General features: G+C 38.5%; 63 non-coding genes across 63 annotated transcripts in view; 31 read left to right on the plus strand and 32 right to left on the minus strand.

Moving 5' to 3' along the window:
• Nucleotides 1-74, plus strand: part of LOC145308129 (U5 spliceosomal RNA) — a 118-nt gene extending 44 nt beyond the window's left edge. The window contains exon 1 of the small nuclear RNA XR_013875965.1: nucleotides 1-74. This exon is cut by the window's left edge and continues 44 nt beyond it. This is a non-coding gene — a small nuclear RNA (U5 spliceosomal RNA).
• Nucleotides 75-499: 425 nt separating this feature from the next.
• TRNAG-GCC (transfer RNA glycine (anticodon GCC)) lies at nucleotides 500-570 on the plus strand. Its single transcript has one exon. It is a non-coding gene; the product is annotated as a tRNA-Gly (tRNA).
• A 59-nt stretch (nucleotides 571-629) lies between these two features.
• LOC145308525 (5S ribosomal RNA) lies at nucleotides 630-748 on the minus strand. Its single transcript, XR_013876351.1, has one exon. It is a non-coding gene; the product is annotated as a 5S ribosomal RNA (ribosomal RNA).
• Nucleotides 749-835: 87 nt separating this feature from the next.
• LOC145308341 (5S ribosomal RNA) lies at nucleotides 836-954 on the minus strand. The gene has a single exon (XR_013876178.1). It is a non-coding gene; the product is annotated as a 5S ribosomal RNA (ribosomal RNA).
• A 162-nt stretch (nucleotides 955-1116) lies between these two features.
• TRNAA-AGC (transfer RNA alanine (anticodon AGC)) lies at nucleotides 1117-1189 on the minus strand. The gene has a single exon. It is a non-coding gene; the product is annotated as a tRNA-Ala (tRNA).
• Nucleotides 1190-1279: 90 nt separating this feature from the next.
• On the minus strand, nucleotides 1280-1398 carry LOC145308439 (5S ribosomal RNA). The gene has a single exon (XR_013876271.1). It is a non-coding gene; the product is annotated as a 5S ribosomal RNA (ribosomal RNA).
• A 152-nt stretch (nucleotides 1399-1550) lies between these two features.
• On the minus strand, nucleotides 1551-1669 carry LOC145308368 (5S ribosomal RNA). Its single transcript, XR_013876204.1, has one exon. It is a non-coding gene; the product is annotated as a 5S ribosomal RNA (ribosomal RNA).
• Nucleotides 1670-2323: 654 nt separating this feature from the next.
• On the minus strand, nucleotides 2324-2442 carry LOC145308276 (5S ribosomal RNA). The gene has a single exon (XR_013876117.1). It is a non-coding gene; the product is annotated as a 5S ribosomal RNA (ribosomal RNA).
• Nucleotides 2443-2642: 200 nt separating this feature from the next.
• On the plus strand, nucleotides 2643-2715 carry TRNAK-UUU (transfer RNA lysine (anticodon UUU)). The gene has a single exon. It is a non-coding gene; the product is annotated as a tRNA-Lys (tRNA).
• Nucleotides 2716-2790: 75 nt separating this feature from the next.
• Nucleotides 2791-2862, plus strand: TRNAD-GUC (transfer RNA aspartic acid (anticodon GUC)). Its single transcript has one exon. It is a non-coding gene; the product is annotated as a tRNA-Asp (tRNA).
• An 89-nt stretch (nucleotides 2863-2951) lies between these two features.
• On the minus strand, nucleotides 2952-3025 carry TRNAI-AAU (transfer RNA isoleucine (anticodon AAU)). The gene has a single exon. It is a non-coding gene; the product is annotated as a tRNA-Ile (tRNA).
• Nucleotides 3026-3156: 131 nt separating this feature from the next.
• Nucleotides 3157-3229, plus strand: TRNAR-UCU (transfer RNA arginine (anticodon UCU)). The gene has a single exon. It is a non-coding gene; the product is annotated as a tRNA-Arg (tRNA).
• Nucleotides 3230-3305: 76 nt separating this feature from the next.
• On the plus strand, nucleotides 3306-3428 carry TRNAL-CAA (transfer RNA leucine (anticodon CAA)). Its single transcript has 2 exons — nucleotides 3306-3343; nucleotides 3384-3428. It is a non-coding gene; the product is annotated as a tRNA-Leu (tRNA).
• Nucleotides 3429-3474: 46 nt separating this feature from the next.
• Nucleotides 3475-3547, minus strand: TRNAM-CAU (transfer RNA methionine (anticodon CAU)). The gene has a single exon. It is a non-coding gene; the product is annotated as a tRNA-Met (tRNA).
• A 71-nt stretch (nucleotides 3548-3618) lies between these two features.
• On the minus strand, nucleotides 3619-3690 carry TRNAG-UCC (transfer RNA glycine (anticodon UCC)). The gene has a single exon. It is a non-coding gene; the product is annotated as a tRNA-Gly (tRNA).
• A 117-nt stretch (nucleotides 3691-3807) lies between these two features.
• TRNAV-AAC (transfer RNA valine (anticodon AAC)) lies at nucleotides 3808-3880 on the plus strand. The gene has a single exon. It is a non-coding gene; the product is annotated as a tRNA-Val (tRNA).
• Nucleotides 3881-3883: 3 nt separating this feature from the next.
• Nucleotides 3884-3955, plus strand: TRNAE-UUC (transfer RNA glutamic acid (anticodon UUC)). Its single transcript has one exon. It is a non-coding gene; the product is annotated as a tRNA-Glu (tRNA).
• Nucleotides 3956-4058: 103 nt separating this feature from the next.
• Nucleotides 4059-4140, plus strand: TRNAS-GCU (transfer RNA serine (anticodon GCU)). Its single transcript has one exon. It is a non-coding gene; the product is annotated as a tRNA-Ser (tRNA).
• Nucleotides 4141-4231: 91 nt separating this feature from the next.
• On the plus strand, nucleotides 4232-4315 carry TRNAL-UAA (transfer RNA leucine (anticodon UAA)). The gene has a single exon. It is a non-coding gene; the product is annotated as a tRNA-Leu (tRNA).
• Nucleotides 4316-4409: 94 nt separating this feature from the next.
• On the minus strand, nucleotides 4410-4491 carry TRNAS-UGA (transfer RNA serine (anticodon UGA)). The gene has a single exon. It is a non-coding gene; the product is annotated as a tRNA-Ser (tRNA).
• A 108-nt stretch (nucleotides 4492-4599) lies between these two features.
• TRNAP-CGG (transfer RNA proline (anticodon CGG)) lies at nucleotides 4600-4672 on the plus strand. Its single transcript has one exon. It is a non-coding gene; the product is annotated as a tRNA-Pro (tRNA).
• A 45-nt stretch (nucleotides 4673-4717) lies between these two features.
• Nucleotides 4718-4790, minus strand: TRNAA-CGC (transfer RNA alanine (anticodon CGC)). Its single transcript has one exon. It is a non-coding gene; the product is annotated as a tRNA-Ala (tRNA).
• A 141-nt stretch (nucleotides 4791-4931) lies between these two features.
• Nucleotides 4932-5003, plus strand: TRNAW-CCA (transfer RNA tryptophan (anticodon CCA)). The gene has a single exon. It is a non-coding gene; the product is annotated as a tRNA-Trp (tRNA).
• Nucleotides 5004-5072: 69 nt separating this feature from the next.
• On the plus strand, nucleotides 5073-5179 carry LOC145308192 (U6 spliceosomal RNA). The gene has a single exon (XR_013876036.1). It is a non-coding gene; the product is annotated as a U6 spliceosomal RNA (small nuclear RNA).
• A 93-nt stretch (nucleotides 5180-5272) lies between these two features.
• TRNAA-UGC (transfer RNA alanine (anticodon UGC)) lies at nucleotides 5273-5344 on the minus strand. Its single transcript has one exon. It is a non-coding gene; the product is annotated as a tRNA-Ala (tRNA).
• Nucleotides 5345-5491: 147 nt separating this feature from the next.
• Nucleotides 5492-5563, plus strand: TRNAT-UGU (transfer RNA threonine (anticodon UGU)). The gene has a single exon. It is a non-coding gene; the product is annotated as a tRNA-Thr (tRNA).
• Nucleotides 5564-5691: 128 nt separating this feature from the next.
• Nucleotides 5692-5771, plus strand: TRNAL-UAG (transfer RNA leucine (anticodon UAG)). The gene has a single exon. It is a non-coding gene; the product is annotated as a tRNA-Leu (tRNA).
• A 490-nt stretch (nucleotides 5772-6261) lies between these two features.
• TRNAI-UAU (transfer RNA isoleucine (anticodon UAU)) lies at nucleotides 6262-6351 on the minus strand. The gene is given in 2 exon segments: nucleotides 6262-6297; nucleotides 6314-6351. It is a non-coding gene; the product is annotated as a tRNA-Ile (tRNA).
• Nucleotides 6352-6445: 94 nt separating this feature from the next.
• TRNAR-CCU (transfer RNA arginine (anticodon CCU)) lies at nucleotides 6446-6518 on the minus strand. Its single transcript has one exon. It is a non-coding gene; the product is annotated as a tRNA-Arg (tRNA).
• A 124-nt stretch (nucleotides 6519-6642) lies between these two features.
• Nucleotides 6643-6714, minus strand: TRNAE-CUC (transfer RNA glutamic acid (anticodon CUC)). Its single transcript has one exon. It is a non-coding gene; the product is annotated as a tRNA-Glu (tRNA).
• A 449-nt stretch (nucleotides 6715-7163) lies between these two features.
• On the plus strand, nucleotides 7164-7237 carry TRNAN-GUU (transfer RNA asparagine (anticodon GUU)). Its single transcript has one exon. It is a non-coding gene; the product is annotated as a tRNA-Asn (tRNA).
• A 51-nt stretch (nucleotides 7238-7288) lies between these two features.
• On the minus strand, nucleotides 7289-7361 carry TRNAR-ACG (transfer RNA arginine (anticodon ACG)). The gene has a single exon. It is a non-coding gene; the product is annotated as a tRNA-Arg (tRNA).
• An 85-nt stretch (nucleotides 7362-7446) lies between these two features.
• TRNAV-CAC (transfer RNA valine (anticodon CAC)) lies at nucleotides 7447-7519 on the plus strand. Its single transcript has one exon. It is a non-coding gene; the product is annotated as a tRNA-Val (tRNA).
• Nucleotides 7520-7594: 75 nt separating this feature from the next.
• Nucleotides 7595-7666, plus strand: TRNAQ-CUG (transfer RNA glutamine (anticodon CUG)). The gene has a single exon. It is a non-coding gene; the product is annotated as a tRNA-Gln (tRNA).
• A 71-nt stretch (nucleotides 7667-7737) lies between these two features.
• Nucleotides 7738-7810, plus strand: TRNAF-GAA (transfer RNA phenylalanine (anticodon GAA)). Its single transcript has one exon. It is a non-coding gene; the product is annotated as a tRNA-Phe (tRNA).
• A 59-nt stretch (nucleotides 7811-7869) lies between these two features.
• TRNAT-CGU (transfer RNA threonine (anticodon CGU)) lies at nucleotides 7870-7943 on the minus strand. The gene has a single exon. It is a non-coding gene; the product is annotated as a tRNA-Thr (tRNA).
• A 78-nt stretch (nucleotides 7944-8021) lies between these two features.
• On the minus strand, nucleotides 8022-8094 carry TRNAK-CUU (transfer RNA lysine (anticodon CUU)). Its single transcript has one exon. It is a non-coding gene; the product is annotated as a tRNA-Lys (tRNA).
• Nucleotides 8095-8186: 92 nt separating this feature from the next.
• TRNAG-GCC (transfer RNA glycine (anticodon GCC)) lies at nucleotides 8187-8257 on the plus strand. The gene has a single exon. It is a non-coding gene; the product is annotated as a tRNA-Gly (tRNA).
• Nucleotides 8258-8313: 56 nt separating this feature from the next.
• LOC145307711 (5S ribosomal RNA) lies at nucleotides 8314-8432 on the minus strand. Its single transcript, XR_013875581.1, has one exon. It is a non-coding gene; the product is annotated as a 5S ribosomal RNA (ribosomal RNA).
• A 66-nt stretch (nucleotides 8433-8498) lies between these two features.
• On the minus strand, nucleotides 8499-8617 carry LOC145308521 (5S ribosomal RNA). Its single transcript, XR_013876347.1, has one exon. It is a non-coding gene; the product is annotated as a 5S ribosomal RNA (ribosomal RNA).
• A 519-nt stretch (nucleotides 8618-9136) lies between these two features.
• Nucleotides 9137-9301, plus strand: LOC145307928 (U1 spliceosomal RNA). The gene has a single exon (XR_013875772.1). It is a non-coding gene; the product is annotated as a U1 spliceosomal RNA (small nuclear RNA).
• Nucleotides 9302-9561: 260 nt separating this feature from the next.
• LOC145308014 (U2 spliceosomal RNA) lies at nucleotides 9562-9753 on the plus strand. The gene has a single exon (XR_013875849.1). It is a non-coding gene; the product is annotated as a U2 spliceosomal RNA (small nuclear RNA).
• Nucleotides 9754-10082: 329 nt separating this feature from the next.
• On the plus strand, nucleotides 10083-10200 carry LOC145308080 (U5 spliceosomal RNA). Its single transcript, XR_013875912.1, has one exon. It is a non-coding gene; the product is annotated as a U5 spliceosomal RNA (small nuclear RNA).
• Nucleotides 10201-10625: 425 nt separating this feature from the next.
• Nucleotides 10626-10696, plus strand: TRNAG-GCC (transfer RNA glycine (anticodon GCC)). Its single transcript has one exon. It is a non-coding gene; the product is annotated as a tRNA-Gly (tRNA).
• Nucleotides 10697-10762: 66 nt separating this feature from the next.
• Nucleotides 10763-10881, minus strand: LOC145308526 (5S ribosomal RNA). The gene has a single exon (XR_013876352.1). It is a non-coding gene; the product is annotated as a 5S ribosomal RNA (ribosomal RNA).
• A 911-nt stretch (nucleotides 10882-11792) lies between these two features.
• On the minus strand, nucleotides 11793-11865 carry TRNAA-AGC (transfer RNA alanine (anticodon AGC)). The gene has a single exon. It is a non-coding gene; the product is annotated as a tRNA-Ala (tRNA).
• Nucleotides 11866-11955: 90 nt separating this feature from the next.
• On the minus strand, nucleotides 11956-12074 carry LOC145308627 (5S ribosomal RNA). The gene has a single exon (XR_013876450.1). It is a non-coding gene; the product is annotated as a 5S ribosomal RNA (ribosomal RNA).
• A 152-nt stretch (nucleotides 12075-12226) lies between these two features.
• On the minus strand, nucleotides 12227-12345 carry LOC145308369 (5S ribosomal RNA). Its single transcript, XR_013876205.1, has one exon. It is a non-coding gene; the product is annotated as a 5S ribosomal RNA (ribosomal RNA).
• A 654-nt stretch (nucleotides 12346-12999) lies between these two features.
• On the minus strand, nucleotides 13000-13118 carry LOC145308277 (5S ribosomal RNA). Its single transcript, XR_013876118.1, has one exon. It is a non-coding gene; the product is annotated as a 5S ribosomal RNA (ribosomal RNA).
• Nucleotides 13119-13280: 162 nt separating this feature from the next.
• On the minus strand, nucleotides 13281-13353 carry TRNAA-AGC (transfer RNA alanine (anticodon AGC)). Its single transcript has one exon. It is a non-coding gene; the product is annotated as a tRNA-Ala (tRNA).
• A 90-nt stretch (nucleotides 13354-13443) lies between these two features.
• Nucleotides 13444-13562, minus strand: LOC145308628 (5S ribosomal RNA). Its single transcript, XR_013876451.1, has one exon. It is a non-coding gene; the product is annotated as a 5S ribosomal RNA (ribosomal RNA).
• Nucleotides 13563-13714: 152 nt separating this feature from the next.
• LOC145308371 (5S ribosomal RNA) lies at nucleotides 13715-13833 on the minus strand. Its single transcript, XR_013876206.1, has one exon. It is a non-coding gene; the product is annotated as a 5S ribosomal RNA (ribosomal RNA).
• Nucleotides 13834-14487: 654 nt separating this feature from the next.
• Nucleotides 14488-14606, minus strand: LOC145308278 (5S ribosomal RNA). Its single transcript, XR_013876119.1, has one exon. It is a non-coding gene; the product is annotated as a 5S ribosomal RNA (ribosomal RNA).
• A 200-nt stretch (nucleotides 14607-14806) lies between these two features.
• Nucleotides 14807-14879, plus strand: TRNAK-UUU (transfer RNA lysine (anticodon UUU)). Its single transcript has one exon. It is a non-coding gene; the product is annotated as a tRNA-Lys (tRNA).
• Nucleotides 14880-15106: 227 nt separating this feature from the next.
• TRNAI-AAU (transfer RNA isoleucine (anticodon AAU)) lies at nucleotides 15107-15180 on the minus strand. The gene has a single exon. It is a non-coding gene; the product is annotated as a tRNA-Ile (tRNA).
• Nucleotides 15181-15311: 131 nt separating this feature from the next.
• On the plus strand, nucleotides 15312-15384 carry TRNAR-UCU (transfer RNA arginine (anticodon UCU)). Its single transcript has one exon. It is a non-coding gene; the product is annotated as a tRNA-Arg (tRNA).
• Nucleotides 15385-15460: 76 nt separating this feature from the next.
• On the plus strand, nucleotides 15461-15583 carry TRNAL-CAA (transfer RNA leucine (anticodon CAA)). The gene is made up of 2 exons: nucleotides 15461-15498; nucleotides 15539-15583. It is a non-coding gene; the product is annotated as a tRNA-Leu (tRNA).
• Nucleotides 15584-15629: 46 nt separating this feature from the next.
• On the minus strand, nucleotides 15630-15702 carry TRNAM-CAU (transfer RNA methionine (anticodon CAU)). Its single transcript has one exon. It is a non-coding gene; the product is annotated as a tRNA-Met (tRNA).
• A 260-nt stretch (nucleotides 15703-15962) lies between these two features.
• TRNAV-AAC (transfer RNA valine (anticodon AAC)) lies at nucleotides 15963-16035 on the plus strand. Its single transcript has one exon. It is a non-coding gene; the product is annotated as a tRNA-Val (tRNA).
• A 3-nt stretch (nucleotides 16036-16038) lies between these two features.
• Nucleotides 16039-16110, plus strand: TRNAE-UUC (transfer RNA glutamic acid (anticodon UUC)). The gene has a single exon. It is a non-coding gene; the product is annotated as a tRNA-Glu (tRNA).
• Nucleotides 16111-16213: 103 nt separating this feature from the next.
• On the plus strand, nucleotides 16214-16295 carry TRNAS-GCU (transfer RNA serine (anticodon GCU)). Its single transcript has one exon. It is a non-coding gene; the product is annotated as a tRNA-Ser (tRNA).
• A 91-nt stretch (nucleotides 16296-16386) lies between these two features.
• TRNAL-UAA (transfer RNA leucine (anticodon UAA)) lies at nucleotides 16387-16470 on the plus strand. The gene has a single exon. It is a non-coding gene; the product is annotated as a tRNA-Leu (tRNA).
• A 94-nt stretch (nucleotides 16471-16564) lies between these two features.
• On the minus strand, nucleotides 16565-16646 carry TRNAS-UGA (transfer RNA serine (anticodon UGA)). The gene has a single exon. It is a non-coding gene; the product is annotated as a tRNA-Ser (tRNA).
• Nucleotides 16647-23408: the final 6762 nt, after the last annotated feature.

The raw sequence follows: 23408 nt of genomic DNA on the forward strand, positions 1-23408 counted from the left end.
CTAAAGATTTCCGTGTAAGTGGATCATATTGGAGTTACATCCAATTTATCTGAAGGCTTTCCATGAGAGAGCCCATTTAAAGAAACATATTACAACAGGCATGTAGGGACAGGATGTCAGGATGTGTTTACCACAAAACCATTCATCTCCAACCAACCACTTCAAATTTGTGAAAATAAAACTGGCCAACCATGCTGACAAATAGCCTATGGTAGGAATGGCTAAAATTGCAGTTACCAATTGTCTAAACTGACCAAGCTATACTTGCTTGATTCACTTCACTAAGAGGTGTGTACAAGTGAACCAAGGATCACTCAGATATTGTCTTGCCGGGCTGAAGAAAGTCCTTACCTACTGCCAAAGTCTACTTACAGCAAGTCATATTAATCGTTCAGGTGTAAAGCTATATCAATCTGTATTTGGGTTATAAATTGACAGATTTCTGAATAAAGATTTTCAGCAAGGGGTTGGGTTATACGAATAGCCAAAGAGCATGCCAGCAACGTTGGTTCAGTGGTAGAATGCTCGCCTGCCACGCGGGCGGCCCGGGTTCGATTCCCGGACGTTGCAGCAATTATTTTCTACGTTAACACAACTTTTCTGTTTTCAGTGACAAGATAAAGATGTAGAGTTTACGACACCAAGTATTCCCAGGCGGTCACCCATCCAAGTACTAACTTGGCCCAATGTTGCTTAACTTCAGTGATCGGACGAGAACTGGTGCTTTCAACATGGTATGGCCGTAGACATAAAGTGACAACATGATTTTCAAACTTGTGTGAGGTTTAGTTAGGTTTGGGCTAGGATTGGTTGGGTCAAAATTCCAAAAAGATTGAGCCTACGACACCAAGTATTCCCAGGCGGTCACCCATCCAAGTACTAACTTGGCCCAATGTTGCTTAACTTCAGTGATCAGACGAGAACTGGTGCTTTCAACATGGTATGGCCGTAGACATTTACTCTGAGGAAATGCTCTTCTAACTTCTGGTTTATTAAATAACATTCTAATGCAACAAAAAGGTTTAAAGTTTTACTGGTTTAAATTTTCAGACTTTTGTTTTTCTGTGTGTTTATTTTTTTGTTTGGTGCTTGTGTAGTAGGGGGAAAAATGATACATGGAGATGCGGGGTATCGATCCCCGTACCTCTCGCATGCTAAGCGAGCGCTCTACCATCTGAGCTACATCCCCTTGGGTTTCACCTTATGTTCTCAGTGATTAGAAATTTCTCTTGGACAAGAAAGAAAAAGAGACAAATTTGAAATATGGATAAAATGTTATAGCCTACGACACCAAGTATTCCCAGGCGGTCACCCATCCAAGTACTAACTTGGCCCAATGTTGCTTAACTGCAGTGATCGGACGAGAACTGGTGCTTTCAACATGGTATGGCCGTAGACATACATCAACGGAAATTGTCGCGTAAATTAAATGCAAAATGCATTACGAAGAGAAAATGTGGCGTGAAATGAATGCAAAACGCTCAACAGTACAGGAATCTACGGACAAGGAAGAAAAAGAGACAAATTTTGAAATATGGATAAAATGTTAAAGCCTACGACACCAAGTATTCCCAGGCGGTCACCCATCCAAGTACTAGCTTGGCCCAATGTTGCTTAACTTCAGTGATCGGACGAGAACTGGTGCTTTCAACATGGTATGGCCGTAGACATTTATCAAAGGAAAATGTGTCATAAACTAAATGGAAAATGCATTACCAAGAGAAAATACGTACAGGTATTTACGGAAAATGGTTCTAAGTTCTTGATTGGTTTCCAGTGATTAGTGGGTTCTCTTTAACCCTGAATAAAGATGTTTGTGACTGACTAAGACAGACACTCAACCCGAGCGGACTCAAGGTGAGCGACCCATCGAAGCAGAGCTGATACACACCTCTTGTAGAAGTGAATCAAGCAATATTAGCTTGGTCGTTTTAGACAATGATGTAAAGTTACTTGGACAATCATATATTTTTGATATTTGTTCAAGGTCCGACCGGAAAAGTTAATTTTTATAAAATACAAGCACAAAGTAACTAAAATATTAATCCAAGTAGGTATGTGTAATACTAAAAGATATCCTTTTATCGATCAATAATAGTTGTCAACCCAAAACTTATGCCTCAACACGGAGAAAACAAAGCCTAACTGGGAACTAAACAGAGCTGCCATCTGGTGACAAAAACAGTAACTACATATTATATCATAGTGGTTGCATTGTATAAGGGCTTTAGGTGTAAAAAATGAACATAAGCAGTTGTCTGGTTTACATTTCTCAGACTTTGTTTTTTTCTTTTCTCAACTTATAAAAAAGGATGAAAAGATTTGCCTACGACACCAAGTATTCCCAGGCGGTCACCCATCCAAGTACTAACTTGGCCCAATGTTGCTTAACTTCAGTGATCGGACGAGAACTGGTGCTTTCAACATGGTATGGCCGTAGACATTTAACATTGGAAAATGTGACATATACTAAATGCAAAATGCTACAATACAGGAAAATTATGGAGTGATGATTTATTCTATACAACTCAGGTTGCACTTAACCAAAAATAAACAGAGAGAAAACCAAGCCTACCATGAACTAAAATGCTGCTGCCATCTGGTGAGACAATTTTGTTACTGTAATTGTAAAATAGCATGATGCCCGGGTAGCTCAGTCGGTAGAGCGTTAGGCTTTTAACCTAACGGTCCAGGGTTCGAGCCCCTGCTCGGGCGCTCTCATTTTTTGTTAAAGTCTCCAATCAGTGTGATACGTACGTAGAGACTAGAAAATAGCTGGTCAACAAGAATTCCTCGATAGTCTAGTGGTGAGGATCTCCGCCTGTCACGTGGAAGGCCCGGGTTCGATTCCCGGTCGGGGAGAGATAATTTTTCAACCTTGTGAAATTTCTTTTTTTTTCCATTAAATATTTCCGCCACTGCAAACTGTTCAATTTGGTAAAAGTATTAGCTGGCCCGTAGGGGGATCGAACCCGTGACCTTCGCGTTATTAGCACGACGCTCTAACCAACTGAGCTAACGGGCCTGATAACATGTATAAGTATTAGCACAATGCAAAAACTACATGCTTTTTTTCTTCTCTACTTGATTTTCTTTTACTTGCCTTCCATAATGTTTTCTGTCAACAAATGCTACTATTTTCTTTTCTCTTACCAAGTCCCATTAGCGCAGAGGATAGCGCGTTGGACTTCTAATCCAAAGGTCCTGGGTTCGATCCCCAGATGGGATGCTAACATTGCATTTTGGCTAACCTTTTTGGGTTATCAAAACATGGAATTTCCTAATCCGTGAACACTATATTAGCAGTCAGGATGGCCGAGTGGTCTAAGGCGCCAGACTCAAGGACAACTTCCTTGCTCTCTGATAGAGAGTGGTTGTGAGAATTCTGGTCCTCGATGAGGGCGTGGGTTCGAATCCCACTTCTGACAAAACTTTTTTTTCAAAACACAACCAGGAGATGAAAAAGTGTTTGCCTGCCCCCGGTGAGGCTCGAACTCACGGCCTTCAGATTATGAGACTGACGCGCTGCCTACTGCGCTACGGAGGCTTGTTGGCAGTACAGGATTACTTCACTTTTTGAATGTACAAAAATGTATTTCTAGGCAGCTGAGATGAAAATGCGTCAGCCGGGAATCGAACCCGGGTCAACTGCTTGGAAGGCAGCTATGCTCACCACTATACCACTGACGCTTGTTTTACAATACTATTATGTACGCCAAAGTGAAAACCACAAATACATATTTGCCTAGTAACTAGCACACTTAAAGAAAAGCAGAGGGCAATAAAGCTGTTGACTCTATGTAACAAGTTTCCGTGGTGTAGCGGTTATCACATCTGCCTAACACGCAGAAGGTCTCCGGTTCGATCCCGGACGGAAACAGAATCCCACGTGGTCTAACGGCTAGGATATCTGGCTTTCACCCAGGAGGCCCGGGTTCAACTCCCGGCGTGGGAAATCTTTTGACACGATTGATGCAATATTGCGGTTTTTTTTTTTTTTTTTTTTTTTGTTGATGTCATGTCTGCTTTGAAAGTAATCTAGGCTAATCATTATCATAGACGAGGTGGCCGAGTGGTTAAGGCGTTGGACTGCTAATCCAATGGGCTCTGCCCGCGTGGGTTCGAATCCCATCTTCGTCGTGATAATTTTTTTTTGTAGAGCTTGGCTTAATCAGTGCTTGTCAGTCGTGATTTCATGCGTTTTGCAATGAGTGCCGCCCTGTTGCATCCTGTCAGGTTGGCCGAGTGGTCTAAGGCGTGAGATTTAAGCTCTCATAATCGTAAGATTGCGTGGGTTCGAACCCCACACCTGACAAAGGTCTTATTTTAACACAATACCAGGAAGGTAACTTTCTGGTTTTGCAAAAAAAAGTAAAAAAAAACACTAGATACTAACAAAATCTGACTTTCGCAGCCGGCAGGATTCGAACCTGCGCGGGGAAACCCCATTGGATTTCAAGTCCAACGCCTTAACCACTCGGCCACGACTGCTGGCTCTGGTTGACGGCCATCCATGAATACAGCATCACAGCTGGAAGCAATCGGCTAGTAAGTTGGTGAATTACAGCTTGCTACTGACAGTTAGCAAGGCACAAGCCAGGCTTGATGGTCTAGGCGGCATGATTCTCGCTTCGGGTGCGAGAGGTCCCGGGTTCAACTCCCGGTCAAGCCCATGGTTTTGCCCAATACTTTTGAAAATTGAAAAGAAAAAAAAATTTGGAGTCGTCGGGATTTGAACCCGAGACCTTCTAAATGCGAATCAGACGCTCTACCAGCTGAGCTACGACCCCTGGTCTTCGTCATAGGGGCCGGACGAAAGCAGCGCCTTTTTTCTATTGGTCGCTTGCATTGTATAGTGGATAGAAAAAAAGAAATAAAAAGACTTTCCTTTAGTTTCGCCTAAATTCAAAGTTGCAGCAATTCAAACATCTGACTCTGTGGCGCAACGGTAGCGCGTCTGACTCCAGATCAGAAGGCTGCGTGTTCAAATCACGTCAGGGTCAACAGAATTGATTTTGCAATTTGTGTAACAAATGCTGATCTTTATAGACAACTAAATTCTAGTCTCAATTGTACTTGCTTCGGCAGTACATATACTAAAATTGGAACGATACAGAGAAGATTAGCATGGCCCCTGCGCAAGGATGACACGCAAAATCGTGAAGCGTTCCACATTTTTGTGTCCGCATAACCCCATACAAATATTTTCTCACTAAAGTACTCATTTTGAACAAAAGACAACTTCAAAGAAATAACAAAAATCATTGATAATTGGAGATGCCGGGGATCGAACCCGGGGCCTCATACATGCAAAGCATGCGCTCTACCACTGAGCTACATCCCCCTGTTGAATGCATGAGCTGACTAATACTCAAGTGAATCCTTTAGCAATTTCAAAGTCTTTAACACAAGGTGCAAACCGGAATAGCTTAGGTTAGGTTAGGTTAGGCTAGGTTAGGCTAGGTTTAAATTGTGCCACATGCACAGGCAAGCCTCTATAGCTCAGTGGCAGAGCACTGGTCTTGTAAACCAGGGGTCGAGAGTTCAATCCTCTCTGGAGGCAGTTAATTTTGTGAAATCACTCACTGGAAAAGCAAATTTTTTTTAGATGTTTGATGCTTTTACACAGTAAGGCTGAAAAAAAAAACTTAAGAAACAATTTTTCTTATTCGCACAACTGCCAGCACAACAGGCAGTTTGGCCGAGTGGTCTAAGGCGCTGGTTTTAGGCACCAGTCCGCAAGGGCGTGGGTTCGAATCCCACAGCTGTCAAAAATTTATTTTAGTAATAACTCGGTTACTATGAATTACAATTACAATTTAGTATCCTTCTGCCTTTCTAGATCAGATAAGATTCATCATAAACAATGAAATCAAAAGTTTCAAAGATTTTTACAAAACACATTGGAGGATTTTTCATGGCATAATTTAAATCACAAATCTTTGTACATTTATATGGTTATTCAGTCAAATTTTATTGAATTTGTTATTAACTTGATAGATTTAAAACAGTAGTAAAAAGAAAATGCCAATCTATCTATATTCTTTAACAAACTTTTTTCCTTGATTGATTGTTGGTTAGTAAAGCATAGTTACAAAAAATTTTGAAATCGAACCACAGTACCTGTATTTGATATTATGAGGTACTGCTAGAGAATATTTTAGTATTTTGGTAAGATAAAATGCTTTGTTTAAGTAAAAAAAAAATATTTTTGCTCATTTCGTGGAAGACCCTGCCAGGTTTAAGGGTTGAAAAAGTGCTTGCTCTAGGTGAGGCTCGAACTCACAACCCCGGCATAACTTGTTGTACTGTCTATAAGTACCGTGCGCTAACCGATTGCGCCACTAGAGCAGCTTACTTTCAATCTCCATATTTGCTACTACACTGCCTTCAAGAAACCTTGGAAGCACTGCAACCAAAACAACTTTTGCTAAAAAGATAATGTTACCCACGGCGAGACTCGAACTCGCAATCTTCGGTTTAGGAGACCGACGCCTTATCCATTAGGCCACGCAGGCTTGGTGTCACCCAGGCTGAAAAGTAAAAACTTAAAAATATCCAATTCTCTATCTTTTTTTATCTCCTTTTTTTTTGGATCGGGGATGTTGATATAATTACTTGGGGGTTCGACAAAATGTATTTTTCCGTTACCGGGAATCGAACCCGGGCCTGCTGGGTGAGAGCCAGCTATCCTAACCACTAGACCATAACGGAAGCTGACGTAATTACACCCAAAATTAAACATGAAAAAAATTGCAATTCAACTGGTACATGGTGACAGAAATTGATATGATTGTTGACTGGAACCGTGGCGAGGTTCTGTAATCCTGCTACTGGGAGGTCAGAGTTTGGGATGGTTTGAGGCAGGGAACGCCTGGTTACCATTGAAACACGTTGAATTGGCGTCCGCACTAAGCCTGGCATCAACATGGCCACCTAGGGGGAGTCCTAGGTGATCAGGTTGCTTAATGAGGGGCGGATTGGGCCAGAGGGGAAACCCAGCAGCCAAGAGTTTCCGTGTCGGTCAGTAGTCGGACCGCGCTAATGAGTGTTCGGTGGTAATTAGCCCTACCAACATAAGTAAACCAATCTTTTTTTGTTTTTATATTTTAAGGCTACATAGAATAATATTAAAAATAATGTAATATTATTAACTTGTATTAGCCTCCGTGGCGCAATCGGCTAGCGCGTTCGGCTGTTAACCGAAAGGTTGGTGGTTCGAGCCCACCCGGGGGCGACTTATTTTATAGCAATTTTCTTTAATAGCCAAACGAATCTTTAAAATTTTCGATCTCGGCAGGATTCGAACCTGCAATCTTCTGATCCGTAGTCAGACGCGTTATCCGTTGCGCCACGAGACCTGGCTTAACTTAGTGACGTGGCTTTGTAGTTGCACATTTTATGTCTGTTTGTTATGTATCTTGGCTTGGTTTCTTAGTTAACAATGGTTCCTTAGTGTAGTGGTTATCACGTGTCCTTCACACGGACAAGGTCGCCGGTTCGATCCCGGCAGGAACCAATACATAAGGTTTTTTTCTTTTCTTTTTATACAAAATTAATTTTTTTTACCCTTTGGAGTTTAGATCTGCATCAAGGTCCTATGGTGTAATGGTTAGCACTCTGGACTCTGAATCCAGCGATCCGAGTTCAAATCTCGGTAGGACCTAAACTTTTTAGAGTCATGTAAAAGTGATCTTTTTTCCATCTTCACCAAGATAAGCAGCATCATTTTAACTAGCCGTGATAGCTCAGTTGGGAGAGCGTTAGACTGAAGATCTAAAGGTCCCCGGTTCGATCCCGGGTCGCGGCATTTTTGCAAATCTTTACCCTATGTATGTGTAGCCATGGATAGTAGTAATAAAAGGATCAAGGCACCACCGAGAGTCGAACTCGGGATCTCCTGTTTACGAGACAGGCGCTTTAACCAACTAAGCCATGGCGCCTGAATTACCCTATTGTCAGTATATCACGAAACAAATTCAAATATATTTTTAAAAACTGTTCCATATAAAAAAAAAATTCGCCCAACGTGGGGCTCGAACCCACGACCCTGAGATTAAGAGTCTCATGCTCTACCGACTGAGCTAGCCGGGCTATGTTGGTTACCTGGGCTCTGCACTTTGTATGGTTGGTCTTTGCAATAGGTACACAAAAACTAACTACACGAACATCATGAGAGCAAGCCAGCAACGTTGGTTCAGTGGTAGAATGCTCGCCTGCCACGCGGGCGGCCCGGGTTCGATTCCCGGACGTTGCAGCAATTATTTTCTACAGTATCACAACTTTTTTGAGGCAATTTTTGAAAAAAGGATAAGCCTACGACACCAAGTATTCCCAGGCGGTCACCCATCCAAGTATTAACTTGGCCCAATGTTGCTTAACTTCAGTGATCGGACGAGAACTGGTGCATTCAACATGGTATGGCCGTAGACATTAATTGTGTGGGGTTTAGTCAGGTTTGGGCTAGGATTGTTTGGGTCAAAATTCCAAAAATGTTAAGTCTACGACACCAAGTATTCCCAGGCGGTCACCCATCCAAGTACTAACTTGGCCCAATGTTGCTTAACTTCAGTGATCGGACGAGAACTGGTGCTTTCAACATGGTATGGCCGTAGACATTTGGTAAGGCATTTTCACATAATAATGTGGATATTACCATACCATCCTTCTGTATGGTTTGTTGCGTTGCGAGCAGTGCTAACTCTTGGTAATCTTGTTATAACAAGTGACAGTTTGCATCTTGTATTTGTCTAAACTGACCAAGCTAAATTTGCTTGATTCACTTCACTAAGAGGTGTGTATAGATCCAGTGGTTGCAGTGTGAACTGTAATGCTATTTCTGTCAGAGCTGATGATAGCTCACTATCTGCAATAGGAATGTATAACCTGTAAAGTAGCAAACATGTATTTTATGTAGTCAATAATTTGGCCTCTAGGTGTCGCATTTGTTTCAATGGAAGACCTCCTACCGAAGGTTTCATCAACAAAGTATGTCACCAACTATTTGAAAAAGTATAAATATAGCATTTCTGAGGGGACACTTCAACTGAATCATGTATTGTGTAAAGTCGTGGAGCTGGTCAGCAAAATATCTATAGTCTTTGTCACCCATACACTGAAATCGACTCTTTCCCTCATACTTACCTGGCGTGGAGGTTAACCATGATCACTAAGGTGGTTCCTCTAGGGTGAGGCTGTGCCATTGCACTCGGGCATGGCTGACCCCTACGATTACCCCAAATGTGGGTAACTCGAACGCACAATTTTTGGTAGTTGGGGACTGCGTTCGCGCATCCCCTAATAAATACAGAACAGAATTAGAATGTTTAACTTAACCATCTAGTTCAAATTTTACACACCAGGAATCGCTAAAGTTTGTGTAGTTGGCCAGAAAAAGGCTTCTATCGAAGCCCAATTTAAAGTAAAGTCTTTGCTTTGAACTAGGCAGATTGACTATACTCTCTCTAACAATGATTAGGCAGCCTGCATGCCAATCTTTTGCCAGACAGTACCATAGTCAGGTTATGACTCTAAGGTAGTATACTGGAACTATTCTTTGGCATCGCTTCTCGGCCTTTTGGCTAAGATCAAAGTGTAGTATCTGTTCTTATCAGCTTAATATCTGATACGGGGACCATGTGTCCCCTTCGATATTAAACTCATTTTTGTTAGGGGATGAGGACTTGGAGCTTGCTCCAGCCTTATCACGGGTTGGCCTGGTATTGCAGTACCACCAGGATCGGCCCACTTGTCCCCACTTCTAAACTGGACCACTCAATACATTGTGTACAACCTGTATCAAGTTTGCACAAGTCAACAAGCATGCTGCCAAAAGCACAATGGCTCCACTTCCTTTATGTAGTTCAATGTTTAAATGCTAGGTGGTGCAAACCCCTAAAGTTGAATGTCATTTAATGGATAATTTTCTGCCTCAAGTTATTCTAGGGTCTTGTGTTTTTTTGGTGAATAAGCTGAACTTTGACACAATCTCTACATGTCTTTGCTGACAACTACATTAGATTGGTCAATGGAACAAGCCTAACAGCTGCCAAGGATATGGAGCTATTTGTGTTGTTTGAGCATGTCCAGGATCTACCTACAGCACGAATAAATCTTTCGCCTTTTACTAAAGATTTCCGTGTAAGTGGATCATATTGGAATTACATCCAATTTATCTGAAGGCTTTCCATGAGAGAGCCCACTTAAAGAAACATATCACAACAGGCATGTAGGGTCAGGATGTCAGGATGTGTTTACCACAAAACCATTCATCTCCAACCAACCACTTCAAATTTGTGAAAATAAAACTGGCCAACCATGCTGACAAATAGCCTACGGTAGGAATGGCTAAAATTGCAGTTACCATTTGTCTAAACTGACCAAGCTATACTTGCTTGATTCACTTCACTAAGAGGTGTGTACAAGTGAACCAAGGATCACTCAGATATTGTCTTGCCGGGCTGAAGAAAGTCCTTACCTACTGCCACAGTCTACTTACAGCAAGTCATATTAATCGTTCAGGTGTAAAGCTATATCAATCTGTATTTGGGTTATAAATTGACAGATTTCTGAATAATGATTTTCAGCAAGGGGTTGGGATATACGAATAGCCAAAGAGCATGCCAGCAACGTTGGTTCAGTGGTAGAATGCTCGCCTGCCACGCGGGCGGCCCGGGTTCGATTCCCGGACGTTGCAGCAATTATTTTCTACGTTAACACAACTTTTCTGTTTTCAGTGACAAGATAAGAAAGAAAGATGTAGAGTTTACGACACCAAGTATTCCCAGGCGGTCACCCATCCAAGTACTAACTTGGCCCAATGTTGCTTAACTTCAGTGATCGGACGAGAACTGGTGCTTTCAACATGGTATGGCCGTAGACATAAAGTGACAACATGATTTTCAAACTTGTGTGAGGTTTAGTTAGGTTTGGGCTAGGATTGGTTGGGTCAAAATTCCAAAAATATTGAGCCTACGACACCAAGTATTCCCAGGCGGTCACCCATCCAAGTACTAACTTGGCCCAATGTTGCTTAACTTCAGTGATTTTTTTCTTTTAAAATTTATTCATCCAAAGCGCTACAGAGTTTTATTAAAAGTGAACCCACAATAAGGGCTTTTAAAGTTACAATATGTATACAAATGATGAAAAAAAAAATATATAATTCTTGCAAAAAGATAAAATCACTGCAAATTATCTTTTTTGCAAGAACCATAAAACAAAAAATATAGCAGAAGAACATAATGATATCTCTTCTGTGGAGAAAAAACCCGAAAATTGAATTTTTACTCCAAAAATATGTAATCATTAAATGGATACACCAATGTACCCTACTTTATATTGGTCAAGTCAACCAAATAAGCAAGGAAATGAAAAGGCCACATTTTATTTGCATAAAACCGAAATAGAATGAAAATATATGCAGCAAAATTCATTGCCTTCCTTTTTCTAATTATTAAATATCACCTTTGTAAAGATGATTCAAACTATAAATCCTAAATAAAACTTTAAATTTAAATCAATAAAATTTAAATATCTAGGCGAAAATTTTACTTTTAAAATGAAATTATTAGAAAGTGATAAAGTGATCGGACGAGAACTGGTGCTTTCAACATGGTATGGCCGTAGACATTTACTCTGAGGAAATGCTCTTCTAACTTCTGGTTTATTAAATAACATTCTAATGCAACAAAAAGGTTTAAAGTTTTACTGGTTTAAATTTTCAGACTTTTGTTTTTCTGTGTGTTTATTTTTTTGTTTGGTGCTTGTGTAGTAGGGGGAAAAATGATACATGGAGATGCGGGGTATCGATCCCCGTACCTCTCGCATGCTAAGCGAGCGCTCTACCATCTGAGCTACATCCCCTTGGGTTTCACCTTATGTTCTCAGTGATTAGAAATTTCTCTTGGACAAGAAAGAAAAAGAGACAAATTTGAAATATGGATAAAATATTAGAGCCTACGACACCAAGTATTCCCAGGCGGTCACCCATCCAAGTACTAACTTGGCCCAATGTTGCTTAACTGCAGTGATCGGACGAGAACTGGTGCTTTCAACATGGTATAGCCGTAGACATATATCAACGGAAAATGTGGCGTAAATTAAATGCAAAATGCATTACGAAGAGAAAATGTGGCGTGAAATGAATGCAAAACGCTCAACAGTACAGGAATCTACGGACAAGGAAGAAAAAGAGACAAATTTTGAAATATGGATAAAATGTTAAAGCCTACGACACCAAGTATTCCCAGGCGGTCACCCATCCAAGTACTAGCTTGGCCCAATGTTGCTTAACTTCAGTGATCGGACGAGAACTGGTGCTTTCAACATGGTATGGCCGTAGACATTTATCAAAGGAAAATGTGGCATAAACTAAATGGAAAATGCATTACCAAGAGAAAATACGTACAGGTATGTACGGTAAATGGTTCTAAGTTCTTGATTGGTTTCCAGTGATTAGTGGGTTCTCTTTAACCCTGAATAAAGAAGTTTGTGACTGACTAAGACAGACACTCAACCCGAGCGGACTCAAAGTGAGCGACCCATCGAAGCAGAGCTGATACACACCTCTTGTAGAAGTGAATCAAGCAATATTAGCTTGGTCGTTTTAGACAATGATGAAAAGTTACTTGGACAATGATATATTTTTGATATTTGTTAAAGGTCCGACCGGAAAAGTTAATTTTCATAAAATACAAGCACAAAGTAACTAAAATATTAATCCAAGTAGGTATGTGTAATACTAAAAGATATCCTTTTATCGATCAATAATAGTTGTCAACCCAAAACTTATGCCTCAACACGGAGAAAACAAAGCCTAACTGGGAACTAAACAGAGCTGCCATCTGGTGACAAAAACAGTAACTACATATTATATCATAGTGGTTGCATTGTATAAGGGCTTTAGGTGTAAAAAATGAACATAAGCAGTTGTCTGGTTTACATTTCTCAGACTTTGTTTTTTTCTTTTCTCAACTTATAAAAAAGGATGAAAAGATTTGCCTACGACACCAAGTATTCCCAGGCGGTCACCCATCCAAGTACTAACTTGGCCCAATGTTGCTTAACTTCAGTGATCGGACGAGAACTGGTGCTTTCAACATGGTATGGCCGTAGACATTTACTCTGAGGAAATGCTCTTCTAACTTCTGGTTTATTAAATAACATTCTAATGCAACAAAAAGGTTTAAAGTTTTACTGGTTTAAATTTTCAGACTTTTGTTTTTCTGTGTGTTTATTTTTTTGTTTGGTGCTTGTGTAGTAGGGGGAAAAATGATACATGGAGATGCGGGGTATCGATCCCCGTACCTCTCGCATGCTAAGCGAGCGCTCTACCATCTGAGCTACATCCCCTTGGGTTTCACCTTATGTTCTCAGTGATTAGAAATTTCTCTTGGACAAGAAAGAAAAAGAGACAAATTTGAAATATGGATAAAATATTAGAGCCTACGACACCAAGTATTCCCAGGCGGTCACCCATCCAAGTACTAACTTGGCCCAATGTTGCTTAACTGCAGTGATCGGACGAGAACTGGTGCTTTCAACATGGTATAGCCGTAGACATATATCAACGGAAAATGTGGCGTAAATTAAATGCAAAATGCATTACGAAGAGAAAATGTGGCGTGAAATGAATGCAAAACGCTCAACAGTACAGGAATCTACGGACAAGGAAGAAAAAGAGACAAATTTTGAAATATGGATAAAATGTTAAAGCCTACGACACCAAGTATTCCCAGGCGGTCACCCATCCAAGTACTAGCTTGGCCCAATGTTGCTTAACTTCAGTGATCGGACGAGAACTGGTGCTTTCAACATGGTATGGCCGTAGACATTTATCAAAGGAAAATGTGGCATAAACTAAATGGAAAATGCATTACCAAGAGAAAATACGTACAGGTATGTACGGTAAATGGTTCTAAGTTCTTGATTGGTTTCCAGTGATTAGTGGGTTCTCTTTAACCCTGAATAAAGAAGTTTGTGACTGACTAAGACAGACACTCAACCCGAGCGGACTCAAAGTGAGCGACCCATCGAAGCAGAGCTGATACACACCTCTTGTAGAAGTGAATCAAGCAATATTAGCTTGGTCGTTTTAGACAATGATGAAAAGTTACTTGGACAATGATATATTTTTGATATTTGTTAAAGGTCCGACCGGAAAAGTTAATTTTCATAAAATACAAGCACAAAGTAACTAAAATATTAATCCAAGTAGGTATGTGTAATACTAAAAGATATCCTTTTATCGATCAATAATAGTTGTCAACCCAAAACTTATGCCTCAACACGGAGAAAACAAAGCCTAACTGGGAACTAAACAGAGCTGCCATCTGGTGACAAAAACAGTAACTACATATTATATCATAGTGGTTGCATTGTATAAGGGCTTTAGGTGTAAAAAATGAACATAAGCAGTTGTCTGGTTTACATTTCTCAGACTTTGTTTTTTTCTTTTCTCAACTTATAAAAAAGGATGAAAAGATTTGCCTACGACACCAAGTATTCCCAGGCGGTCACCCATCCAAGTACTAACTTGGCCCAATGTTGCTTAACTTCAGTGATCGGACGAGAACTGGTGCTTTCAACATGGTATGGCCGTAGACATTTAACATTGGAAAATGTGACATATACTAAATGCAAAATGCTACAATACAGGAAAATTATGGAGTGATGATTTATTCTATACAACTCAGGTTGCACTTAACCAAAAATAAACAGAGAGAAAACCAAGCCTACCATGAACTAAAATGCTGCTGCCATCTGGTGAGACAATTTTGTTACTGTAATTGTAAAATAGCATGATGCCCGGGTAGCTCAGTCGGTAGAGCGTTAGGCTTTTAACCTAACGGTCCAGGGTTCGAGCCCCTGCTCGGGCGCTCTCATTTTTTGTTAAAGTCTCCAATCAGTGTGATACGTACGTAGAGACTAGAAAATAGCTGGTCAACAAGAATTCCTAGTGGTGAGGATCTCCGCCTGTCACGTGGAAGGCCCGGGTTCGATTCCCGGTCGGGGAGAGATAATTTTTCAACCTTGTGAAATTTCTTTTTTTTTCCATTAAATATTTCCGCCACTGCAAACTGTTCAATTTGGTAAAAGTATTAGCTGGCCCGTAGGGGGATCGAACCCGTGACCTTCGCGTTATTAGCACGACGCTCTAACCAACTGAGCTAACGGGCCTGATAACATGTATAAGTATTAGCACAATGCAAAAACTACATGCTTTTTTTCTTCTCTACTTGATTTTCTTTTACTTGCCTTCCATAATGTTTTCTGTCAACAAATGCTACTATTTTCTTTTCTCTTACCAAGTCCCATTAGCGCAGAGGATAGCGCGTTGGACTTCTAATCCAAAGGTCCTGGGTTCGATCCCCAGATGGGATGCTAACATTGCATTTTGGCTAACCTTTTTGGGTTATCAAAACATGGAATTTCCTAATCCGTGAACACTATATTAGCAGTCAGGATGGCCGAGTGGTCTAAGGCGCCAGACTCAAGGACAACTTCCTTGCTCTCTGATAGAGAGTGGTTGTGAGAATTCTGGTCCTCGATGAGGGCGTGGGTTCGAATCCCACTTCTGACAAAACTTTTTTTTCAAAACACAACCAGGAGATGAAAAAGTGTTTGCCTGCCCCCGGTGAGGCTCGAACTCACGGCCTTCAGATTATGAGACTGACGCGCTGCCTACTGCGCTACGGAGGCTTGTTGGCAGTACAGGATTACTTCACTTTTTGAATGTACAAAAATGTATTTCTAGGCAGCTGAGATGAAAATGCGTCAGCAGGGAATCGAACCCGGGTCAACTGCTTGGAAGGCAGCTATGCTCACCACTATACCACTGACGCTTGTTTTACAATACTATTATGTACGCCAAAGTGAAAACCACAAATACATATTTGCCTAGTAACTAGCACACTTAAAGAAAAGCAGAGGGCAATAAAGCTGTTGACTCTATGTAACAAGTTTCCGTGGTGTAGCGGTTATCACATCTGCCTAACACGCAGAAGGTCTCCGGTTCGATCCCGGACGGAAACAGAATCCCACGTGGTCTAACGGCTAGGATATCTGGCTTTCACCCAGGAGGCCCGGGTTCAACTCCCGGCGTGGGAAATCTTTTGACACGATTGATGCAATATTGCGGTTTTTTTTTTTTTTTTTTTTTTTGTTGATGTCATGTCTGCTTTGAAAGTAATCTAGGCTAATCATTATCATAGACGAGGTGGCCGAGTGGTTAAGGCGTTGGACTGCTAATCCAATGGGCTCTGCCCGCGTGGGTTCGAATCCCATCTTCGTCGTGATAATTTTTTTTTGTAGAGCTTGGCTTAATCAGTGCTTGTCAGTCGTGATTTCATGCGTTTTGCAATGAGTGCCGCCCTGTTGCATCCTGTCAGGTTGGCCGAGTGGTCTAAGGCGTGAGATTTAAGCTCTCATAATCGTAAGATTGCGTGGGTTCGAACCCCACACCTGACAAAGGTCTTATTTTAACACAATACCAGGAAGGTAACTTTCTGGTTTTGCAAAAAAAAGTAAAAAAAAACACTAGATACTAACAAAATCTGACTTTCGCAGCCGGCAGGATTCGAACCTGCGCGGGGAAACCCCATTGGATTTCAAGTCCAACGCCTTAACCACTCGGCCACGACTGCTGGCTCTGGTTGACGGCCATCCATGAATACAGCATCACAGCTGGAAGCAATCGGCTAGTAAGTTGGTGAATTACAGCTTGCTACTGACAGTTAGCAAGGCACAAGCCAGGCTTGATGGTCTAGGCGGCACAAGAAAATTTCGGGGCCTTCGGCCCCTCTAATTTTCTGGTCGTCTCGCTTCGCTCGATTTTTTTCGCTGCGCTCAACTCTTACGTCTCGCTATGCTCGTTTTTCAAATTTGAATAGACAAACAACATCCTGTCACTTTAGTATAAGGATAAATGTACATGATGTAGGTAAAAACTGGTACATAGGTACATAGGTATCTTTTGTTTTGCGCCAATAATTAAAATTGAAATATGTGTGAGCATTATTGGTATTATCCTCTTAGAAATTTTTTTTCAATATTGAAAATTTGAGTACCCCCCCCCCCCCCCCCCCCCCCCCCCGACAGCGAACTATGAACTCTGGCCGCAGCGCTCGGCTCCCTAGCCTGCCTAGCCGCAGCGCTCGGCTCCCTAGCCTGCCTAGCCGCAGCGCTCGGCCCCCTTGCCTGCCTAGCCGCAGCGCTCGGCTCCCTAGCCTAAAACCTAACCTAACCTAAAATAGTTGTTCGTCGGTAGTCGGGGGGGGGGGGGGGGGGGGGTGGGGGGGGGGGTACAAAATTGAAAAAAATTGAAAAAAAATTTTCTAAGAGGATAACGCCGCATTATTATTTATTTATTAATGAATATAGTGTATAATATTATATTAATGATTAATGTAGATTTAATTAATCATTTCAATATAATCCTAATACTAAGACGACATTAATTTCTTCATATCATACAATTTAGGTAAAGTTTGGTTTTTTGCTTAATTATGATAAAATAAATGTTTAAGGTCTTAAACAATTTTCCATATTTTTTTTATTGTTTGAAAGAAAATATAGAAAGGAATTAAAAAAAAAACATATAAACAACCAATTTAACCAAATTTTTAATACAAAGACGACATATTATGACTTCATACTGCATAAAATAAGATAATTTTGCTTTCAACTAATAGTAATGAAAGATGAACTTCTATATTTTAAGAACGAATATTTTAAACATTTATAAATAACGTTATTTCTTGGTTATGATTTATGTAAATTTAATGAAATACTTTAAAGGAAGGGTGCAAAAAACACCACGCTTTAACTGCTGAAAGACTGCCACAAGTAGACCAAATATCCCAAATTTGAAGCCTTCAGCTTCTGTAACAAAAAAGTTTTAGGCATTTTAAAATGACATTTTATTTATAATGAGAATTTTGAAAGAATTTCGCTGTTTATGTTATAAATTTTGAAAATAAACTACGTGGCCTAGAAACAAAATCATAATATAATTTTTGGCATAAATTTAGGTTGCTAGTATCTAATTATATTTTTATAATAAAAATAGCCATTTTTATAGTCAAAATCATTAAAAAAAATTAAGTTTAACTTGCATTGTAACGAGTGTACTGCATCCAATCACAGCTGAGATTATATTAGTTTACCCCTTTGTTTCTGCGATGATTTTCGTTTACAAATGCAATTTAAATTGAATTTTTTAAATATATTTTGACTATGAAATGTGGTGTTTTTATTGTAAAAATGTAATCAGTTACAGGCAATTTAAGTTTGTGACAAAGATAAGGTTATAATTTTATGTCTAGGCGACGTAATTTAATATTGTTTTTTCTTTCATTAGCATTGGGAATCTTTCAAAACTTTCATTGTACATACAATGCTATTTTGAAATGCCTAGAATTTTTTTGTTATTGAAGCTGAAGGCTTTACATTTGGGGAATTGGGTCTACTTATGGCAGTCTTTAAGCATTTAAAACGTGGTATTTCTTGCTGGTGTACTTTAAGATAATTTTAATACAAAGACGACATATAATTTCTGTTATTATACCATGTTGAAAGCACCAGTTCTCGTCCGATCACTAGGTGATTGTAACAAACAATGTAAGAAGACAGATTTCCTCTAAAACATAAAGATTAATTAATGTTAATAGTTGTTCTTTTGTAATGTACATTAGGTTTGCTACTTAAATGTTAGGATATTCTTTATTAATTTTGTTTTTATTTAGTATTTAAATTCTGGTGTTATTTTCTGGCTGTATCATTGAACGCGGAGAAATGAATTTTGAACACTATATTAAGATAAAAATGTGCTCCTAAGTGGTATCACCCACCTCCCCCCCCCTCCCTTAAAATATATTCCCGATTAACTAAAAGTATCTTTAGAGTGAAAAAAATCAGTTGGAAGGTATTGGCTACTGTACTATCTCAAAAAAACATTAATAAATGTTTTTTCAACCTATGAGATACTATATTGAAAAAGAACTATATTAACCCTTAACGGTCGGGGGGGGGGCGTTGAACGCCCCCCCATCCGGTTTTTTCTATCTCATTTTCTGTGTGTGAAAGATGAAGAGCCCAAACTGCTTGACTTTTTAAGTATGGGTATGACACATAACTGAGAGTTGGAATTTTTTGAATATCTCCATCCTGGCGGGCACAGGATGCCAGCAAACCTGGCAGGGTCATCCAGGTAAAGAGCAAAAATATTTTTTTGACTAAAACAAAGCATTTTATCATACCAAAATACTAAAAAATCCTCTAGTAGTACATCCTTATATGAAATACAGGTGTTCAAGTCACTTTCAGGTTCCAGGTATGATCCTGCAGGTCCTGATCCTCCAGGTCTCCAGAATTTAAAAGGCTCCTGTGGCCGCAATTTTTGACTTAGAGACTTCAAATTTAAAACTTAAGCCTTTAATACATGTCTACATAACATATTAAAATTTCATGAAGATCCGCCGCCGTTTTCCCGCCGACCGCCGACTGCGGCGGCTGGCAGCTGCCAAGTACAGCTGCGGCCGCTGAAATTTATATTTTGATATTTCTAATGTAAAATTTACATAAAGAAAAACATTTTCTGGAAAAAAAATTTTCTTCTAGCTTCAAAAATAAGAAAATTACAGCCGTTTGAAATTTTTAAGTAAAAAAGGACCTAAAAACAAAGGTTGTTAAATAAAAGGGTGAAGGAAGCGAAAATTGACTCAGACTTATAAAAGGTCGGAAATTCATTATTAAACAGGGGACTTGCACAAAAAAATTTAGCCCTCTAGCTCTAATAGGAACTGAGATAATAAGGGGGGGCGTTGAACGCCCCCCCCCCCGACTGATTAAGGTGCGGCAAGGGGCCCGACTGTAAAGGGTTAATACCTGGAAAATACCTCTTGGGGGCGAGGTGCTGCCTTAGGCTTGAGTCCTTTAGCTTCACGTTTGTTTGAAAAAAAGCGTCCATGGGCCCAATGAAATATCCTAAATAGTCATATTATAGTATCATAGTACTGGTTAAGCTTTAAGATTTACGATTAAGATATTTATTTTTCATTCTGGTGTTAAGATGTACCTAGTAAGGAGATTATTAAATTAAGTTTAAGATATTTGTTCAGTTCTGTATTTGATATCCCTGAAAGTTTTAAGTTTAAAGACAGATAATTAGATATTCAGATTTCTTTCTGGTAAAAACACGTCCCTGCAAAACATTAAGTTTTTGTTATCAATATGAATTAGGATTAAGTTTTAAAATAGGTGTTCAAGTCAACTTCAGGTTCCATGTATCATCCTGCAGGTCCTGATCCTCCAGGTCTCCAGAAATCTTTGAATGGCTCCTGTGGCCGGAATTTTTGACTTAGAGACTTCAAATTTTAAACTTAAGTTTTTCTTACATGTCTACACAAGTTATTAAAATTTCGTAAAGATCCGCCGCCGTTTTCCCGCCGAACGGCGATTGCGGCGGCTGGCAGCTGCCAAGTACAGCTGCGTCCGCTGAAATTTATAATTTGATATTTAAAATATAAAATTTACATAAAGATTAACATTTTTTGGCAAAAAATTTGTATTCTAGTTTCAAAAATAAAAAAAATTACAGCCATTTGAAATTTTTAAGTAAAAAAGGACCTAAGAACAAAAGTTGTTAAATAAAAGGGTGAAGGAAGCGAAAATTGACCTTGAATTACTTAAGGTCGTAAATTCATCATAACACAGGGGACTTATACAAAAAAATTTAGCACTCTAGTTCTAATAGGAACTAAGATAACAATGCCCACCCCCCCCCCCCCCACCCGACTGATTAAGGTGCGGCAAGGGGACCGACTGTAAGGGGTTAATGTGGCATATATTCTAATACAAAGACGACATTTTAAAAGAACATGCCACATTTCCACTTACCTAATGTTTATGGCGATACCATGTTGAAAGCACCAGTTCTCGTGTAAGAAGGTAGAAGATTTAATCTAAAACAAACAGATTAATTAATGTTAATATTGAAAAAAATACACCTATGTAAGAGTTTATGATTGAGGTAAACTTAAAGTAAAATATCCCCTCCCTCCATTTACATAAAGATAAACATTTTTTGCAAAAAAATGTTATTCTAGCTTCAAAAATAGAAAAATTACCGCTGTTGAAATTTATAAGTAAAAAAGGTCATAAAACAAAAGTTGTTAAATAAATTGTTATGTATTTAGTGATATCTATAACAGTGCTGTCACTTACTTTCTGACAAGGGTTTCAGACTTGTCCGGTTAATCATGTCAATATTTAATAATTAAAAAAAGAAATATACATCATATATAGACAAAATGATTATGAATTATATATTTCTTTTTCAATATTTATAATTGAAAATGATTAGTCCGCCAGTTTCCACTGTTAGTAATATTATTTTGAATTTGGTGATCTCTGTGTTTATTTACAAAAAAATTTGTTCTCCCATTTAAAATTACATAAATATTAACCAATTTGTCAAAAAAAAAGGCATATAATTTCCCAAGTTTTACTTAACAGTGGTCTACTACTGTCTATGCAAAATAGAACAGTAGTAGAAATCAGTGTATAATGAAATGATTAATTTCAATGTTAACACTTGTATGATAGAAACAAATTGTTTCATTTTTGTTATTTAAAATGAATTTGACTTTAAATTTGATTTTTTCAATAATTGAAAATTTTGTTAATTATTAAAATTAACAGGGTGTGTTGTTAAATACTTTACCTGGCATGAAGGTAATTTCCATTAATCAGAAAGGAATTTGGTAAATAATATAAAAGAGTTCCTATTATTTTAAACAAATTAGTTACATAAGAACTTCATTAAAGACTATATTTTGAAGTTTTTCTTTCAAAGTTACCACAATCAATGATTCTGGTTTTTTTACCCTTGATAAAGCAACATAGAGTTGACCATGGGTAAAAACATCATTTGCAAGATACAAACCAACAGTACCTAAGGTTTGTCCTTGACTTTTGTTTATTGTCATAGCGAATGCTGGTGTTACTGGAAATTGATGTCTAGAAAAAAGAACATAACAATTCTTTTCTGTAGTATTCAATTTTATTCTAGGAATTAGAACTATTTTTCCATTTGTAAGGTTTTTACATTTTAAAATAAATCTACCAACCATTGAAATGAAAAGAAGTCTAGTTCCATTACATAATCCTTGTTTCGGTAAAAGATTGCGTAATAACAATAACGGTGTACCAGGTTTTAATATTAACTTATGTGGTGGAAAACCTGGTAGTTTTAAAGTATTCAAGAGCTCTGTTGGGTAAATATTACTAGATGAATCAATAACCGTATCTATAGAATACTTTTCAATTGTTTCTGCATTTGTCATTGAGTTCAATATTTTGTCATTGATCATATCTACTGATTTATTTGTTGGTGCTAATATACAATGACTGTGGATGAAATTACAGTTTGCTATTGTAATATTTTGATTAATATTAGGAAATGTAGCATTAATTATACAAATCATAACTAAATACTACAAGAATCATTATGCAAAGTTTTAAATAAATAAGAAAATTAAAACATACCTAAATTAACAAATAAAAGCTATCTATCTCGGACGGACCGACCCTAATTATAGGAAAGCTTCGCTTTTAATAAAATTAAAATTTACCTAAACATACACACTAAGTCACTTTCAAAGAAACTAAAGAATACTGAGAATCAATGAAATACATAAATTATAGAGTATAAGAAAGTACGAATGTACAATACAAGTGTGTTTTTAAAACAACAAAAAAATAAAATAATATAAATAAATTTTGTAACTATCATTTGAAAAAAATGCATTTCTTACATTTCAATAATATTTAGAGAACAACTAGTTCCTATCTATGAAACAGAGCTTTAAATTTTTTTTTCTTGTAGCAAAAAATGAATATAATATACAATTATAAGATTTATGTACAATCATTAGATGAAAACCAGTTTCTATCCAACATATTAGAATGAAAACGAGAAAGTGTTTTCATTTAATAAATATTAAATTTTAAAAAAAATTAGTTACATTGTATGATTATTATGATTAATAGGTTGAGTCGATTTTTTGAATTTGAAATTAAGATTAATTAAAATTTCTTAACCCTTAACAGTCGGGCCCCTTGCCGCACCTTAATCAGTCGGGGGGGGGGGGGCGTTCAACGCCCCCCCTCATTATCTCAGTTCCTATTAGAGCTAGAGGGCTAAAATTTTTTGTGCAAGTCCCCTGTGTTATGGTGAATTTCCGACCTTAAGTAAGTCAAGGTCAATTTCCGCTTCCTTCACCCTTTTATTTAACAACCTTTGTTTTTAGGTCCTTTTTTACTTAAAAATTTCAAACGGCTGTAATTTTTTTATTTTTAAAGCTAGAAGAAAATTTTTTTTTGCAGAAAATGTTTATTTTATTTAA

Source organism: Acartia tonsa, chromosome 15, assembly GCF_053477335.1.
Source record: "Acartia tonsa isolate MP-2025a chromosome 15, ASM5347733v1, whole genome shotgun sequence".
In the NCBI taxonomy this organism is placed as follows: domain Eukaryota; kingdom Metazoa; phylum Arthropoda; class Copepoda; order Calanoida; family Acartiidae; genus Acartia; species Acartia tonsa.